At 39.1% G+C, this 15,591-nt stretch overlaps 1 long non-coding RNA gene across 1 annotated transcript in view; it reads left to right on the forward strand.

Moving 5' to 3' along the window:
• The window catches only part of LOC113256193 (uncharacterized), an 83,419-nt gene extending 72,635 nt beyond the window's left edge, over positions 1 to 10,784 (forward strand). Inside the window, exon 5 of the long non-coding RNA XR_008960824.1 lies at positions 914 to 10,784. This is a non-coding gene — a long non-coding RNA (uncharacterized LOC113256193). The remainder of the gene's footprint in view (positions 1 to 913) is intronic.
• The last annotated feature ends 4,807 nt before the right edge of the window (positions 10,785 to 15,591 follow it).

Genomic DNA, 15,591 nt, shown 5'->3' on the forward strand with positions numbered 1-15,591 from the left:
GCCCTTGGCACTGCCTTTCCCCAGCAGGGTAAGGACCTTTCTTTTCTTTATTACTTCTGGCAGAATGAAAAAAAGAAATTAAGCTTGACCCCCTCAGAGTGAGAAGATGAGTGATCCGTGAGGCATAGCTTTTCTAATGTGTCCTTTGTGCTTTGAGGTTCCCTCTCTCCAGGGCATATGTGGGAGGAATGGGGCAAGCAATGTTGTGGTATTCCCACAGATTCTAGATGGTGACCATTTTACCCTACATCGGTGAGATGTGGGGTGGGGGGGGCGGTGCAGTGAGAGTGACACAGAGAAGTAGTCAACTCCAGGAGACTTGGTGCAGCTATATCCTTTCTAGAACACATACTTTTTTTTTCTCCCTCAACTTCTAAGCCAACTTTTTCTCAGGAAAATTCTCATTCCTTTTGCAGAGTAGTCTTGTCATGGTCCTTGGGCATTTGCAGATCACCCAAGGCCATTCGTGTGTGCCCTGAGCGGTTTTAGATAGCTGAGGGGCCTCCCCTGCATACAATAATTTTAATGCCCTATTTTTGTGTATTATACTATGGGACATTTTGTTCGTCTCTTCCCTTGGTGCCTTATCAGCAACAATACTCTTTTTTTCCCCAATCATTTGATGAGGTTATTTTTTGTTTTGTTTTTTTCCAGTAGCAATAAGAGAAGGTAGGACAGGTAGATTATATGATCTCTTGCCTCCCTGAAGTGACTTTGAAAAAGTTTGAAAATCATAGTTTGAGGAACATTCCAGGGAGGAAAATTCACTCTTGCCAGACCCCCTGTGAGAAATAAATAGAAACATAAGCAGTCAAATGATCAGTGCTCTAATTAAGCTTTGTTAATCTTTTCCCAAGGTAAAGCGTGTGCATCTATTTTTTATATAATGTTTTCCTGATTTTTTTCTTTCAAGGACAAAAGATCTGTAGTCTGAGCAGCTGGATCACCTCCTCCCACTATTCTGTCCTTGGAGACACTTGGCCCATGAAAGGGAGCCCACGGATTCCATTTCAACAGATGCATCTCACATTTATTCAGGATATAAGTGATAGGGTGACTCATTGTGCTGCTAATACAATTACAGTCTTTGTTGTTTAAGAATTATATCTTGATTCCACATAGGCAAAGAGATTTATCATTGTATTCTGTTGTAACGAAAGGCTCAAAGGACAATGTACATGAAACAATGTCAGAGAAACTGGAATGCTCTTCCTTGGAAGTAAAATGTACAGTTTGTCATTTGCCTCATAGCCTTAGGTGAATGCATATAGAATGTGGGCTTGTTGAAATTCAGTAAAAAGTCATAGGTTAGTAACATTGGAAAACCTGTTACGGGGTGCTCTGGAGAGCTGGCTGTTGGAAAATAAAGCAGAGGGAAAGAACTCTGACTTGATATCCTTTATGTTTTGTACAAATTCTTTCTCTGCGTAAGTAAGAGGTTCTGACAAATACAGTATTTGAATTTTACTTGTGATCAGTTTTGGACCAAGGTATACATACATGTAAATCCTCCAGAGAACATTTTTGAAAGGATTTTATTACTAAGCCGTTCCTTCTTCAAAAATGTCTGTCCCCTCTCTCTCTTTTTTTTTTGTTTTTTTGGTACTACTTTCGGCTCCCAAGTTCTGTAAGATTTCTTCTAGCAGGAAGAGTGAGCAGACTGGAACCAGACAGCTGTTTACTCTTCCTCAAAGTCCTTTCCTGGGGCTCAAAAGTGCACTCAGGTAGTGACAGGAAAGACAGTACCTACCCCATTGGGGGTCTTGTCGCTGATCAGCAAGAAAAATATTCTTGTGATTTTTCTCTAAGATCTGAATTTAGAAATCATTAAGATGTGAATTTGAATCCCAGCTCAGCTACCTACTAATTGGGTGATTCAAAGCAAACTGTTCTAACCTTTATTAAGAGAAAGTTTCTATACAATGGAGATCTAATAGTACCCTTCTCATAAGATTATCGCAGGATTCTGAATGATGTCACTGGTGCATGCGTGCAGTAAATGTTGCCTATTCTGCCTGTTATTATTATACTATCTCGCCTGATTTGTAGCTAAATACATGAGAGTTATGGACTATTTGGAAGCCAGCCCTTTTTAATTGAGTAAGCAAGGACAGGGAAATGTTTTTGACGTATGGCCTTTTCTTGGATTACCAGTGGCCAAATATCTTTGAACCCGAGGAACTATATTACAATCATAGGATTGGGTTTTGTTTAAGTTCATGTTGATATGATTTGATTCAACCATGAGCAAAGGATAATATCATGTCATAGATAACAGGAATTAGGAGGAACTAAGAGAATTCTTGAATTGAGATGGGCAAAATGTTGGTCTTTTGTGCTCAAGAGGCAGTCTTGGGTAACAGAAAACCATATACTTTGATACGAGAGGGAACTGGGTTCAACTTCCAACTCCAAGAGCTACTAGTTGTGTAAATTTGGGAAACACGTTTTCTTTTCTTTTCTTTTTTTTCTTTTCTGTCATATGTGGCTAACCATACTTACTTTGAAACATTGAAGATGGAATGGATAGCCCATTTTAAAATACTTAACACCATGATTGGCATATAGTAATTTCTCTCTTTGCTGGCTTTGTTTGCTCAAGCTTGGCATAGCCCATTTTAACTAAGTTTCAGAGGAAGGCAAATCATTGCCTTAAATGAATTTCCAAGCGATGCCATATAATTCTCCCTAGAATTGCCTTGGTTGGGGAAGTCTATTCAATCACACCATGCAGGTGAGCCTGTGTGTATGCATTCCCAGTGACAGCCAGCTCAGGTTCTTTTTGAAAGTAGATGAAGCACAAATCATGAATTAATCACATTTTTTGTGACAGTGAAGCTGCTTCTGTGTTTGTCTAAGGGGCACAATTAATGTCTCCATAGTCATGACTAAGAGAAGTTAGAGCGTCGCTTCAAAAGAATGGTGGACTTTGCCTGTTCCTTCCTTTCCCTCTCAGTTTGATATCTGGGTGACTTTACATATTCTAGATCAAGGATTGGCAAACTACAGTCTGAGGTCTGCTGCCTCCTTTAAAAAGAGAATTCTATTGGTGCACGGCCATACCGCTCACTGACATATTGTCCATGGCTGCCTCTAGGCTACCAAGGAAGAGTGAAATAGTGTGACAAAAACTAACGTATGGCCTGTGAAGCCAAAAGTATTTACTGTCTGGCCTCTCAGAGGCAAATTTTACTGACCCCTGTTGTAAAGAATTTGAAAAAATATCTCTGTGTTGACCTACGCTTGGGTTCTCTTTAGATGAAGCCTGGGGCCTAGGGTGAGCGGTTTCTCGAATAACACACAGTAGGCCTGTGAGAAATTTAATTTGTTGAATTAAATGCCTACAAAGCATTGTTGTTGAAAAATGTTATTAGCAATTCTTGATGTAATGTGACATACATTTTTGCTTTTTTCTGCTTATTTCATTTGTTTGCCCTGAACATGTTAAGCGAGATCTCTATTGTTAAAGAAAGGTTGGTATTATTATTGAAAATGGATACCTTCATGAATCTAGTTGGGACAAAGGAGGGGTGAAAATATCAGAGCTAGAAATGACCAAGGTCCACCCAACGGTCTCGTGAACTCCTGGGGTATCAGGCAACTCTGAAGCATTTCTCATGAATTGCAAGCTGTTCTCTATTTTTTCCTGCTAACAGAACTTCAACACAAAGTCTTCCTGTCCTCCCTCTAGCCAAACATCTCATTTTCCTTAGGAGTAACATGACTCTTGCCCAGTCCGTTTCACAATATTGTGGCACAGAAATGGAATAACTATTCAAGTTGAAAAATTATACTAACTGGTATAATTTAGTTAGGTCAGTGCGCTTAAAATGTCATACATTTGTAGCTTCACTGAATGACTTTATTTATCCAGAAGGAGCTCCAGCCTCTGGTCTCATTGGGCTTTTGCAACTAACTGTACCCAGCCAGAGCTGTCTGTGTGACTCTTTGTATGCAGCTGAACTCTAGACCCTCTCTCGAGCCTGGGACTGTGGGAACCAGTACCTGGCCAGAGCTGAGCCTAGACCACCCACTCATTTCACACACCCATTCAACGGTTATCATATGATGTTATGTTACTCCTCCTGTTGACCTTGCCCTGAATGGCTGTGTGTCGAATTACTAATTATCCCTACAGCTCTGCTACATAAATGCCATTTAATTTCCACCTCCGGGTTTGGAAGCCACGCTGCTCAGCAGCCACTGTAATCATCTTGGGAGCTAGCTAGCTGTTGCTTGCAGGACTGTGGGATGACAGCCACCACCATTGTAACCATTACCACCAAGAAATGTTTGCTTAAGTACGTAACAATAGGTGAGTCAAGTAGAAGAAGAAGAAGAAAGAGGAAAAGAAAAAAAAAGTTCCCTGAATTTATCATGAAATTTGCACGGCCCTTTACCGTTCTCGTGCTTTGGTTTCATTCCTGGTCGACATTGGACACTTGCCGAGGCTGTGTGGAAATAACAAGCCACCATCTGGGGGTTTCATCATCTTACTCTGCAGCAGGAGTGTCTCTAAGGGTTATGCTTTGCCTACTTGGCACGGAAATCCTGCTTTAGCTTCAGTGATTAGGAAATGTAGGCAGTGATTTCCCTCAGTCTAGACCCCAAAGACTAGCTCAGACAGACATAGGAATTCCCACGAAAACCTTCTAGACTGCAGGCCATAATTTACCTTATGTTGTTTGCCATATTTTTGCTAGAATATGGCCAAGTAAGATTTTGCAAATATTTTAATTTAAAAAATGACCAATTAGTCTGGAATTACGAAGTGCTAAAAACACAATCATACTTGAAGAAGAAAACTCTAGAGTCGGGTCAGACAGGAGCAGGTGATGATGGTGGGGATGGAAGAACAATTTGAAGGCTGATAATCATTATTTTGATATAAGCCTAGGATTCTCTCTGTGTTAAAATTATTTGTAGCTATCGGAAAATAATGAACTGTATGGACATCTCACAAATGGCTAAATTCAAAGGGCTTTGATTTTAAAATAAGAACCCAGGCTTAATTGATTCTTTTATCAATCAACACTAAAATCAAGGCAAGTGTCTTAATCTAAGTAATGTTTGTTGGTTTAGTGTGTGTTTAAATAGAACTTATATTTGTGAATTTCTTAGTTGGCTTTCAAATAGCTGACATATATTTAACCACACCAAAAGATAGAAAAACAAACAAACAAACAAACAAACAAACTTGTTTTTATCAATGTGGAGGACAGTATTACTTCATACGTTTATTCCTGAAACATTTATTGGGCATTTGTCTCAGACCAGGCACTGTGCTAGGTGGTGAGAACATAACAGTGAGAAAAACAGAGTCAGTTCCCACCTCTTGAGGTTATAGTACCTCCTGAGATATGATAAGTTAAATTAGAAGAGATGTAAATTCACACATCGAGCAAACAACGAATATCCTAACTTTACAGATAATTGTTTAGTGATATCATTTATTTCACCTCAAGACTACAATGTCATCTATCTTATTACAAATTCAGCAACATTTTTTTCCTATCAATTTCTTCTTGAATTAGGAAATTACTTTGTTTTTTGGAGAAGATGGAAAACTTTAAAATAATTTCTGTTTGGGACTACACGTCCCATCATTAGTTTTTATTTCAAAACTTTTGTTATTATTCAAGTCATACTTTCTCCCAACCTACTTTTCTTTCACTATTCCCCTGCCTTGCTCAATGCTCTAGTCAAAGCACGCAGCTTTTATTCTACTAAGATGTGCCACCTTTTCCCGTCACCCTGTCTTTGCTCACCACGTCTCCTTTGCCCGAGATGCCTTTCCTCCATTATCTCCGCCTACCTAATCCTACTCGTGTTTCAAGAGCCAGCTTTGATGATGATAGGCTCATGGAGAAGAGTTAAACTCCGTTTACTCTTCTGAACAATGATAGCAGTTTTAAATTCTCTTGATTCTAAGCAAGAATGCAGGGCAGACTACAGTATTTGTGTGTGTGTGTGTGTATATTTTCTTTCTTTTCTATTGGAGTGTCAGCTTTCAGAGGGCAGGAATAATATCTACTTTTATTACACCAATATTCCATGAAGACATGGCACAAGTATTTCTTGAGGACTTCCTATGTGTCAGGTGCTATGAGAGGTCCAGGGATATAGGCATTCAATACCGAATGTTATAAATATGGTACTTGTGAAATAGCCAATTAATTCTCAAGTTCCCTTCAAATCTGACCCAATTCTTGATTTTTTTTTTTATATTGAATGGGAGGTTCCAGGGGCCATCGGGGGAAAACTTATTTTAGGGGTTTACCTATTGGTACAGAGCTTATTTTAGGTTGCATCTGATTCCTTACGGACCTTGCATCGTGAAAATTTGGTCAGATCAACACTGGATCACCAAGAGAGAAGAACTGGACATCTCTGCAAACTAGCAGCTGCATTTGTAAATAATCAGGCCCAGGAGTGTAGCTTCTGCTCTCCGACAGGTTGTCTGGCTGCCTTCTGTAGTCAGGCAGTCGAGTTGCTTTGGTGTTAGGCATAACCTCACCCATAACTAGAGGGGAAGCTTTGAGGGGTGTCAACTTCATCTATAGAAGAAGAGTAGTAATACTTTCCTCAGTGAAGATACATATAAAGTCTAGATCAGGGTCCATAAACTATGGCCTCTAGGCTAAATCTGGCCTGTTGCTTGTTTTATAAATAAAGTTTTATTGGGATATAGGGACACCCATTCATGATGTCTTGTCTATGTATCTGCACTACATCAGCGAACTGAATAGTCACAATCAAGACAGTATGGCTCACAAAGCCTAAAATACTTACTACCCGGCCCTTTAAAGGCAAATTTTGCTGACTCCTGGACTAGAACATGGCCCTGCACCTAGAAGATACTCAATAAAAATTATCATAATTATTCTGTTTCTCACCAGACCTGGGTGAGTGTGGAAAAGAAAGAATGGAGAAGACCTGGCAGGAGAGGGACTAGGGTGGCTAATGGTCTCTTCCCATTTAATGGAAGCTCAGGCAGGAATTGAATTTGAGTTTATGACTGAAACTTAATAGAGACCTGAAGAAGTAAAATTTCATTTTTTTTACTAATTGAAAACTGTCACTGGTCCAAAACTTTTTTTTTTTTTTTTTAATTTTCCTCCTGGAAAGCACTATGAGTCACTGTTGAAGTTAATAGTTCATTCTTGATAACGGTTGCTATTGGCAGGGGCCATGAAAATATTCCATCAGAGCACTGCCATTCCAGGCAGATTTGCTTGTGTTGGTATTGATTTCAATTAAAACAAGTTATCTGAATCACTGGGCTTCCTGTTGGCTGCACTCATTGCCCAGTGATGCAAATGGAAAGCCTGTTTCAAATCTACAATATCTGGTTACTTACAAGGCCCAGGCAGCAAGGGGATAAACAAAACCCAAGCACCAATCAATGTAGAAGGAAATGATCTTCATTTACCCTGCATGATGTCATCCGTCTTGGGTCTGACAATTTTCTGACAATTATTGACTGTGAGGCCAGGCAAATCTTATGAATTCATCTTATTCCTTATCAGGGCAGGTAGTGAAGCATATCCCAAAATATTTGATTTGGTTCAATTCCTTGTGTACACATCCTTTCACTTCTTTCCTTCTTTCTCCATTATGTCAACCTCTGTGGGAGGAGTTTGTGTGTTTGCACAAAGCATAGCATGATGGTGCCTTGTGTCTGTGTGTTTGTTCTGCGGGTGAGCGTTCGAATGGCTATTCTCTTCTACCTGTTAGCTTGTAAGTAGCCTAATTCAGTGATCAGACTCCTCAGTTCCAGGTAATGATTCAGTAATTTGTATCAGAATGTTGCTTTATAATAGCAAAGCACACATTTGTCATTTCCAAAGCTACATGGCGTTTGAGGACAAATATACAGAAAGTGCTGTAATTTCTGATTCTGTAAATTCGCATATTTGAATCATTGACTTTAAGGCTTGTGTACTGATTCAAGTTACCTAGCTAGAAAGTGAGACTAGGTCACTGTAGTATGGATTGGCTAGTTATCCCCGCTTTGGCACTCAACTAGATTATGTTTCCCACTCTCCTTTGTGCAGCTCTGTGTCAGAGTTATGGTCAATGAATGTGGAGGAAGTGATATACACTCTTTCCAGGCCTAGGTCCTTTTTTTTTTTAATTTTATTTATTTATTTAAGAGACAGAGATAGTGAGAGAGAGCAGGAGCAGGGGAGGAGAGGGAGAAGCAGGCTCCCTGCTGAGCAAAGAGCCCGATGCGGGGCTCGATCCCAGGACCCTGGGATCATGACCCTAGCCAAAGGAAGATGCTTAACCCACTGAACCACCCAGGTGCCCCTCCAGGCCTAGGTCTTAACACTGTCCCAAATGTGATCCTTTAAGCACTTTCTAACTCACAGATAAATGGAGAGGACTCTAAGGATACAAGAGAGTAATGCGGCAAAACGGAAGGAGTCTGGGCTCCCGAAAGAGTGTGTCCCCCTCACCACTTGCCACCACCAACGCACACTGGATGGTGATGAGAACAGGAAATAAACATTCATTGCATGAAGTTTTGGGGTTTGGGACTTGACTTCTGTACTGGCTGTCACTCTTCTATGTGACATTGCTGTTTTTCATCCATCTTCACAAATGCAATTACTTTCATGACATTATACTTAGATATATTGTATGGAATAGACGATATGCTATAAAGGTGTTTGGAAATGTGAAGATTTGTGAAGATGTGTGTGGGTATATTCACTGAGAATATGAAGGCTCTTAGGTAGTTTTTCCTCCATATCATTACTGTGTGGGAGGTAACTTGTTCAATGTTAAGGTAACAGTGGGGTCTTGGTATCTTAGTTCCACTTTACAAGCAGAACTTTTTTTTTTTTTTTTTTTTGTAGAAATCCCTGTTTTCCCTGGGTGGATACATTACTGTATATTAATTGACCCAACTGTATCTGAAAAATCAAACAATTACTGGGTGGAAGTTGGCAAATGGTACTTTGGTTTTTATAGGGCTGAATGTCTGTATATGGGGGGATGGTGAGTATGGCATTAAGGAGGAAAGAATGAAGTTATTTTATAGACAAGGAATCTGCAAAAACTTTCATAGCACTGCATGGTTTTCCTCTGCCAGTACCAGCATGATCTAGATGAAGCTGCATCTTTAGCCTTCGTCACAGAATAAGGAGATTGCAAAGCACAGCCTCAAACCTATGATGGGCATGAACATAAGCAAGAAACAAGCTATTATTGCTAAAACAATGAAGATTTGGGGACATTTGTTTCTGCTACCTAGTCCAGGCTGACTGATGCATGAGGGCTCCAAGAACTCAGCTAATTTCCCCAAGATATAAGGGTAATAAGTTGTAGCAATAGGATTTGAATCTAAAAAGTTGAATTCCAGAACCTGTGCTTATAGCCACTCTTGTGTAGGAGGAAGAATTTCCTGGACTTCATGTGCAGGATAGACTGGAATAGGGAGAGACTGGAGGGTTGAAAAGACCATTTAGGAACACTCTAAATATAAGGTTATGAGAATCTGGAAAAAAGTGCTTATTTAGGGACTATGTAGGGTAGGTGCCTCATAAATAACACTTGGAAAGGTGAATGAATGAGTTTTTCTGACAACAGGTGCCAGTAAATGCTGCTGTCACCACGATGTTCTGAGTAGTCATTTTCTCTACCGTAATTCTTTGCTTAGCCCACACAGCTTTGCTGGCAGAGTGACTGAGTCACAGCTTCCCTGAGGATGGCTTCCCCCAGCAATGGCTCAGCCTGCACCATCCCAACAGATCGAGGGCAACCTGCCCTTTCACTAGATCTTCAGTCCACATTGTCACAGCTCTTACTGTCTTTTCTTATCCTTCCCTCTGCAGGTTTGTATCGTCAACTGAAGTTTTATTCACTCCTCCTTCATGCTATTTATAACATTTATAATGTTCCAAAAGAAAATCCTCTTGGTGCTATATTTTTCCTTGTCCTTTCCCTCACCCCTTCCCCCATCTATTTTTTTTTTTTTTTTTTTTTTGCATTTGGTACTAAGAATGGTATAGGGGGCTATTGAAAGATAAAGAAAGTCTCTAGTCTTACAAATGCAATTCTTCTTTGATTTGGGGGCATGTAGGACCTGGGAACACCACCCTGCATTTCCAATCTATACTACCTGCTGCCTGAGCCCTCATGCTACAAAAGGATTTAGGAAACATCATACCATCCACCATTCCTCTAAGTGGATCTAAGCACGTCCTATATGTCACAGGCAGTTGGAGAACACAAGGGAAATGCAGAACAATAAAGGAAGGAAAAATGGTAGGACAAGAGGAATGGGGTGAGGAAGAAAGAGAAAAGTGGTGAGAAATAAAATATGTCAACCTTACCTTGTACTAAAAGCATGCATTATCTTCAAGATGTCCATTTAATGCCATTTTTTTTTCTTATTGTGTGGTAGAAGCTGATTCCATTTTCTGTGGATAAACTGATATGATAATCTTGAATGTAATTTTTACAGGAATGGAAAGTTTTGTAAAATATCTGATGTAGGCTTGTATAGTAAAGATAAATTTATTTATTTTTAAAATAAAAATAATTTAAGTTATTTTGTTATATGTTTAGTTATTTGTTATATGTTATTTGTTATATGTTTAGTTATTTGTTATATGTTATTTGTTATAATGTAACTAATGTTACATTAGTTTCAGGTGTACCACATAGTGATCTGACAAGTCTGTATGTTATTGTTATGTTCACCAGAAGTGTAGCTACCTTCTGTCACCATTAATCAAGATATACTTAAAATAAAAAATGGTTTAATGTGAAAAGTCTATATCTCGTGGGTTTTATGCCTCTTATAATGTAGGCATCTTATAAAGTACAGTAATTGACCTGGCAAGAACATTCGGGAAGGCTGAGTGAAGTCTGTGAAATCCCAAACGCTATAGCTTCATAATGAACAGTAACTCGTGCACGTTTACTGAGTAGCTACTAGATTTCAATCCATGCACTAAGCCCTGGGAATACAAAGGTGAGAGAGACATAGTCTTTCAGTGAACTGGGGCCTCATATGGTAATTCAGGTAGAACAGAGTGACTAGAAATTGGTCCTGTGAAAGAAACATTGCAGTCAGAAGAATGGAAAAGCCTCTGCAGACCTGTGGATTGTTCAGAATTGCTAGAGCTTAAAACGTGAAGAGAGGGATGGGTAGTGAGTGTGGAAAAGTAAGTAGGAACCCCCTGCTACTTTTACGTGGCAATCAGGCCATTTAGGAATTATATTATTCCATGGAAAGGTCCACGTTCAAGAATATTTCAGATAAAACTCTAAAGGATTCATGACAAATTATCAGCACATTTGAGGGACTGTTTGATGCCACTCTTAGCAAATGGTATTTCTTATATCCTTACATATAAATGGTGTGAGTCTTATTCATTTAAATATTTACTATGGGTGCAGTATTTGCATGTTAGAAAATGCAAGAGACAAAGTATCAGAATAGTATATATTGAAGTATTAAATAGAAGTATCAGAGTAGTATATATTGAAGTATTACATAGAAACGATTTCCTATGAATTCGAAGGCAGGAGAAAATCTTTGTAGGTTTGAAGGATGTCCTTTCCTTCCTGTCGTTCTTCCTCCCTTCCTTTTACAAAAACTCCTTCTTCCTTCTTTCCTCTCTTTCTTTTCTCCCACAACTATGTCCTGGTCTCTGTGTGATAGGATATACGCCAAGAACTGGGAATACAGTGGTTAGCAGACATAGACAGCTATTAAACAATTACCCCCTCCCCCAAACATAATTATACTAGTAATAAGTGTTCTCAAGAAAGCATACTCCATAGAGGGCAGGGCATACATAAGGCTGAGTGGCATATAGGAAAGTCTTCCTGGAGAGTTTGTTAAACCGACACCTGGAGCATGATGAGGAGAAGACAGAATGGATTCCTGAAGGAGTAGGTGTGGACAGATGGTGAGGAACAGGGGAGGAGGACATGTGAGCCTTGCTAAATGATGTGATGAAAGACAAATACAGGAAAACTCCCAAAGGGTGGCACAGAAGATTCCTCTGGTCCACAATAAGAGCATCAGTTGCTATGATTTTTCTTGCTCAATTAATCCATGTAAAAGTCCTTTCTGACATTAAAACCCATCTTTTTTCTTATCCTACTTTTTATTTTAGTGATTTCAATAGGATCCTATAGGCTCTTTACTTTTTCTTCCCTCACTTTCCTTTATCAGATAATTTATTTGGACCCCACTTATTTGGAAATTATTTTGACACAATTTCAGCTCACACAGATAGATCAGAGTATATCTGGAAAGAAACACACCTGCAATTCTTTACATTTGTTCTATCATTTGTCTTTAACCCAGACATATCCTACACTGAATTAATGAACCTTCTCTTAAGCTCCTAAGACAACTTTGGCCTTTTTAATATGGTGATTTTCATGGCAACCCTTTCCAATCAGCAGTGCACGTATGGCTACAAGTCTGTTTCTTACTGGGTACGTTGGCTAATTGGACCAAGGATTTGGACATAACCTTGTTACTACTGCTGGCAGCTATCCAGGCACAAAATACATTGATGCTGATGTTTCTCCCCTTCTATATTTAACAGATGGGCTTATTGAACTTCCTTCAGTGCCCACTAGCCAATGAGCAGGAAATGGAAGATGATAGGTCTGGGTTGAATCATAAAGGCTATTCTAAGGTTGCAGGACTCTTGCCTGCTTTTCCCTTGCCCAAACCCAAGAAGCAACTTTGTTGGGGAAAATCACAAAGCCAAGATGACTGATTCAGAATTCAGAAACCTCAAGCAGGAACTCAGGACTGCTCAGGAATTCTATTAAATTTCTTCATCTGTATGAGATGACTGTACCATATCATCTCCTTTTTCCTCAAACCTCCCACACATCCTCCTCCTACTGATGACCCAGACTCATACTTCATTGAGAAAATAGAAGTCATTGGAAATGAACTCACTCATCTTCCCACCACAGAACCTGTCAACTTGGTACATCTGTATCCCAATACTTCTTCCTCCACATCGAGGGAAGTGTTCTTCCTCCTACAAGAAGGGATATTTCTCCACTTTTTCTCTGGATCCCGTTATCTCTTGGTTATCAGAGGTATAACCTACTCCTTGACTCATTCATGCTTTCTCTGAACACTAACATTTGAGTATTTAATCATTCCTATCATCATATAAACATGCTTTAATATTTCTCACCTTCCAAGACTTTTTTTTTCACATAACCATACATACTGTTTCAGTTCCTGCCCTATTTTTCTTTTCTCCTTTATAACCTTATTCCTGAGTATCCAGACAAACTGCTTCTACCTCCTCATCTTTCTTCCACTCTTCAACCCAGTACAAGTGCTTCTACACTTCTTCTATCTGTAACCCTCTTTGGTAAGGTCAACAACAACCTTCACGTTTCCAAATCCAATAGATTTCTTCCCTGCTCATCTTAACTTCATTTTCCAGCAATATTTGTCCAAGTTGACACTCTGTTTGCTTTAAGTATGCTATCTCTTGGCTTCCAGGATTATTTTCTTAATTTTATTCTAATTCTCAATCTCCTTTGTTGGGTTGATGTTGGCATTTCTCAGTGCTTGTCCTTATCGTTATCTTGTCTTTTGCCTAAATTATCTCCTTACTTATATCCCCTATTTCCACTGTTTTTAATTTTATGCATTGAGTTCTGACATCTCCTCTGATTCCCAGAATTGGATATCTAACTTATTTCTTATACCTTTGCTTGTATAAATTACGAACATCACATATTCAAATGCCCCAAACAGAACACTGAGCTCCTCGATCTCGTTTGACTCAAGCAATGCTTCATCCGGTTGATGAGACAAAATCTAAGATTTATTTATTTATTTATTTATTTATTTATTTATTTATTTATGTTATTATTTTTTTTAAAGGTGGGGGCAGAGAGAGAGAGAGAGAGAATCTTAGGCTCCACGCCCAGCATAGAGCCTCAATCTCACAACCCTGAGATCATGACCTAAGCGGAAATCAAAAGTCAGATGCTTGACTGACTGAGCCACTCAGGGGCCCCTTAAAGAGTGTCATTTTTCTCTTTTTTAAAAGTTTATTTATTTATTTTAGTAATCTCTACACCCGTCATGGGGCTTGAACTAACAACCCTGAGATTAAGAGTCCCATGCTCTTCTGAATGAGCCAGATAGGTGCCCCAAGATTTATTCTTTCTTTTCAAAATTGTATTAAGGTGAAATGTGCATAACATAAAATTAATCATTTTCAAGTAAACAGCTTGCCTGCATTTAGTATAATATGATGTTTCTCTATCTAGTTCCAAAACATTTTCCTCACCCCAATAGGAAACCCTGTACCCATTAAGTAGTTATTACCCATCCTCACCTCCTTCTGGCTCCTGGCAACACCAATATGTTCTCTGTGTTTATGGATTTTCTTATTCTAGGTATTTCACATAAATGTAATCATATGATATATGATCTCTTGTGTCTGCCTTCTTTCACTTAGCATAATGTTTGGAGGTTAATCTACACTGTAGTGTTTCACTTGTCTTCCTTTTATGGCTAGATAATATTCCATCACATGTATATTAACAATTTGTTTGTCCATTCATCCATTGATGGACATTTGAATTGTTGCCACCCTTCAGCTATTGTAACTAGTCTAAGATCCATCCTTGATCTACTTTCCTCTCACTTTTTTTTTAAAGATTTATTTATTTATTTGAGAGAGAGACAGAGAGAGCACGAGCGTAAGCAGGAGGAGGGGCAGAGGGAGAAGGAAAGAGAAAAGCTCAAGCAGACTCCCTCCTGAGCCCGGAGCCTGATACTGGGCTCTATCTCCTGATGCTGAGATCACAACCTGCACCAAAATCAAGTTGGTCGCTTCACCGACTGAGTCACCCAGACGTCCCTCCCCTCACTTTTATATCCAATGTATTAGAAAGTCCAGTATATCCATCTCATTCTCACCATCTCTACTGCCCTCCTATTTCAGGCTTTCAGTATTTCCAGACTATATTACCAAATACACTCTCTCAATGCGTCTCCCCGCTTCTACTTTTTCTTTTGTTTCATTCTTTGTTCACAGAGCAGCAAGAGCAATGACCTTTAAAAATGGAAAATTATTTTCTATATTGTCTCAGTTAGTTTGGGCTGCTATTATAAATGACCATAGACTGGGTGGCTTATAAACAACAGAAATTTATTTCTCACAGCTCTGGAGACTGGAAGTTCAAGATCAGTGTGCCAACATGGTCAAGCTCTGGTGAGGATCCTTTTCTGAGTTGCAGACTGCCACCTTCTCATTGTATCCCCACATGGTGGAAAGAGGAGAGAATTCTCTGGGGTCCCTTTTATAAGGGTGCTAATCCCATTAGTGAGGAGTCCACCATCATGACCTAATTACTCCCCAAAGGTCCCAGCACTTAAAACCATCACATTGGAGATTAAGATTTCAACATATAAATTTTGAAGTTTTATTAGTGTTTCATATATATATCTTTATTTATATATATTATATATATATATATCTTTATCTTTTATTGAGTACTTACTATGTCTTAGCCACCGTTCTATGGGTTTCCCATGAAATAGTTCATTTAAATCTCAAAACAAGG

The sequence above is a fragment of the Ursus arctos genome, unplaced genomic scaffold (genome assembly GCF_023065955.2).
Source record: "Ursus arctos isolate Adak ecotype North America unplaced genomic scaffold, UrsArc2.0 scaffold_21, whole genome shotgun sequence".
NCBI lineage: Eukaryota > Metazoa > Chordata > Mammalia > Carnivora > Ursidae > Ursus > Ursus arctos.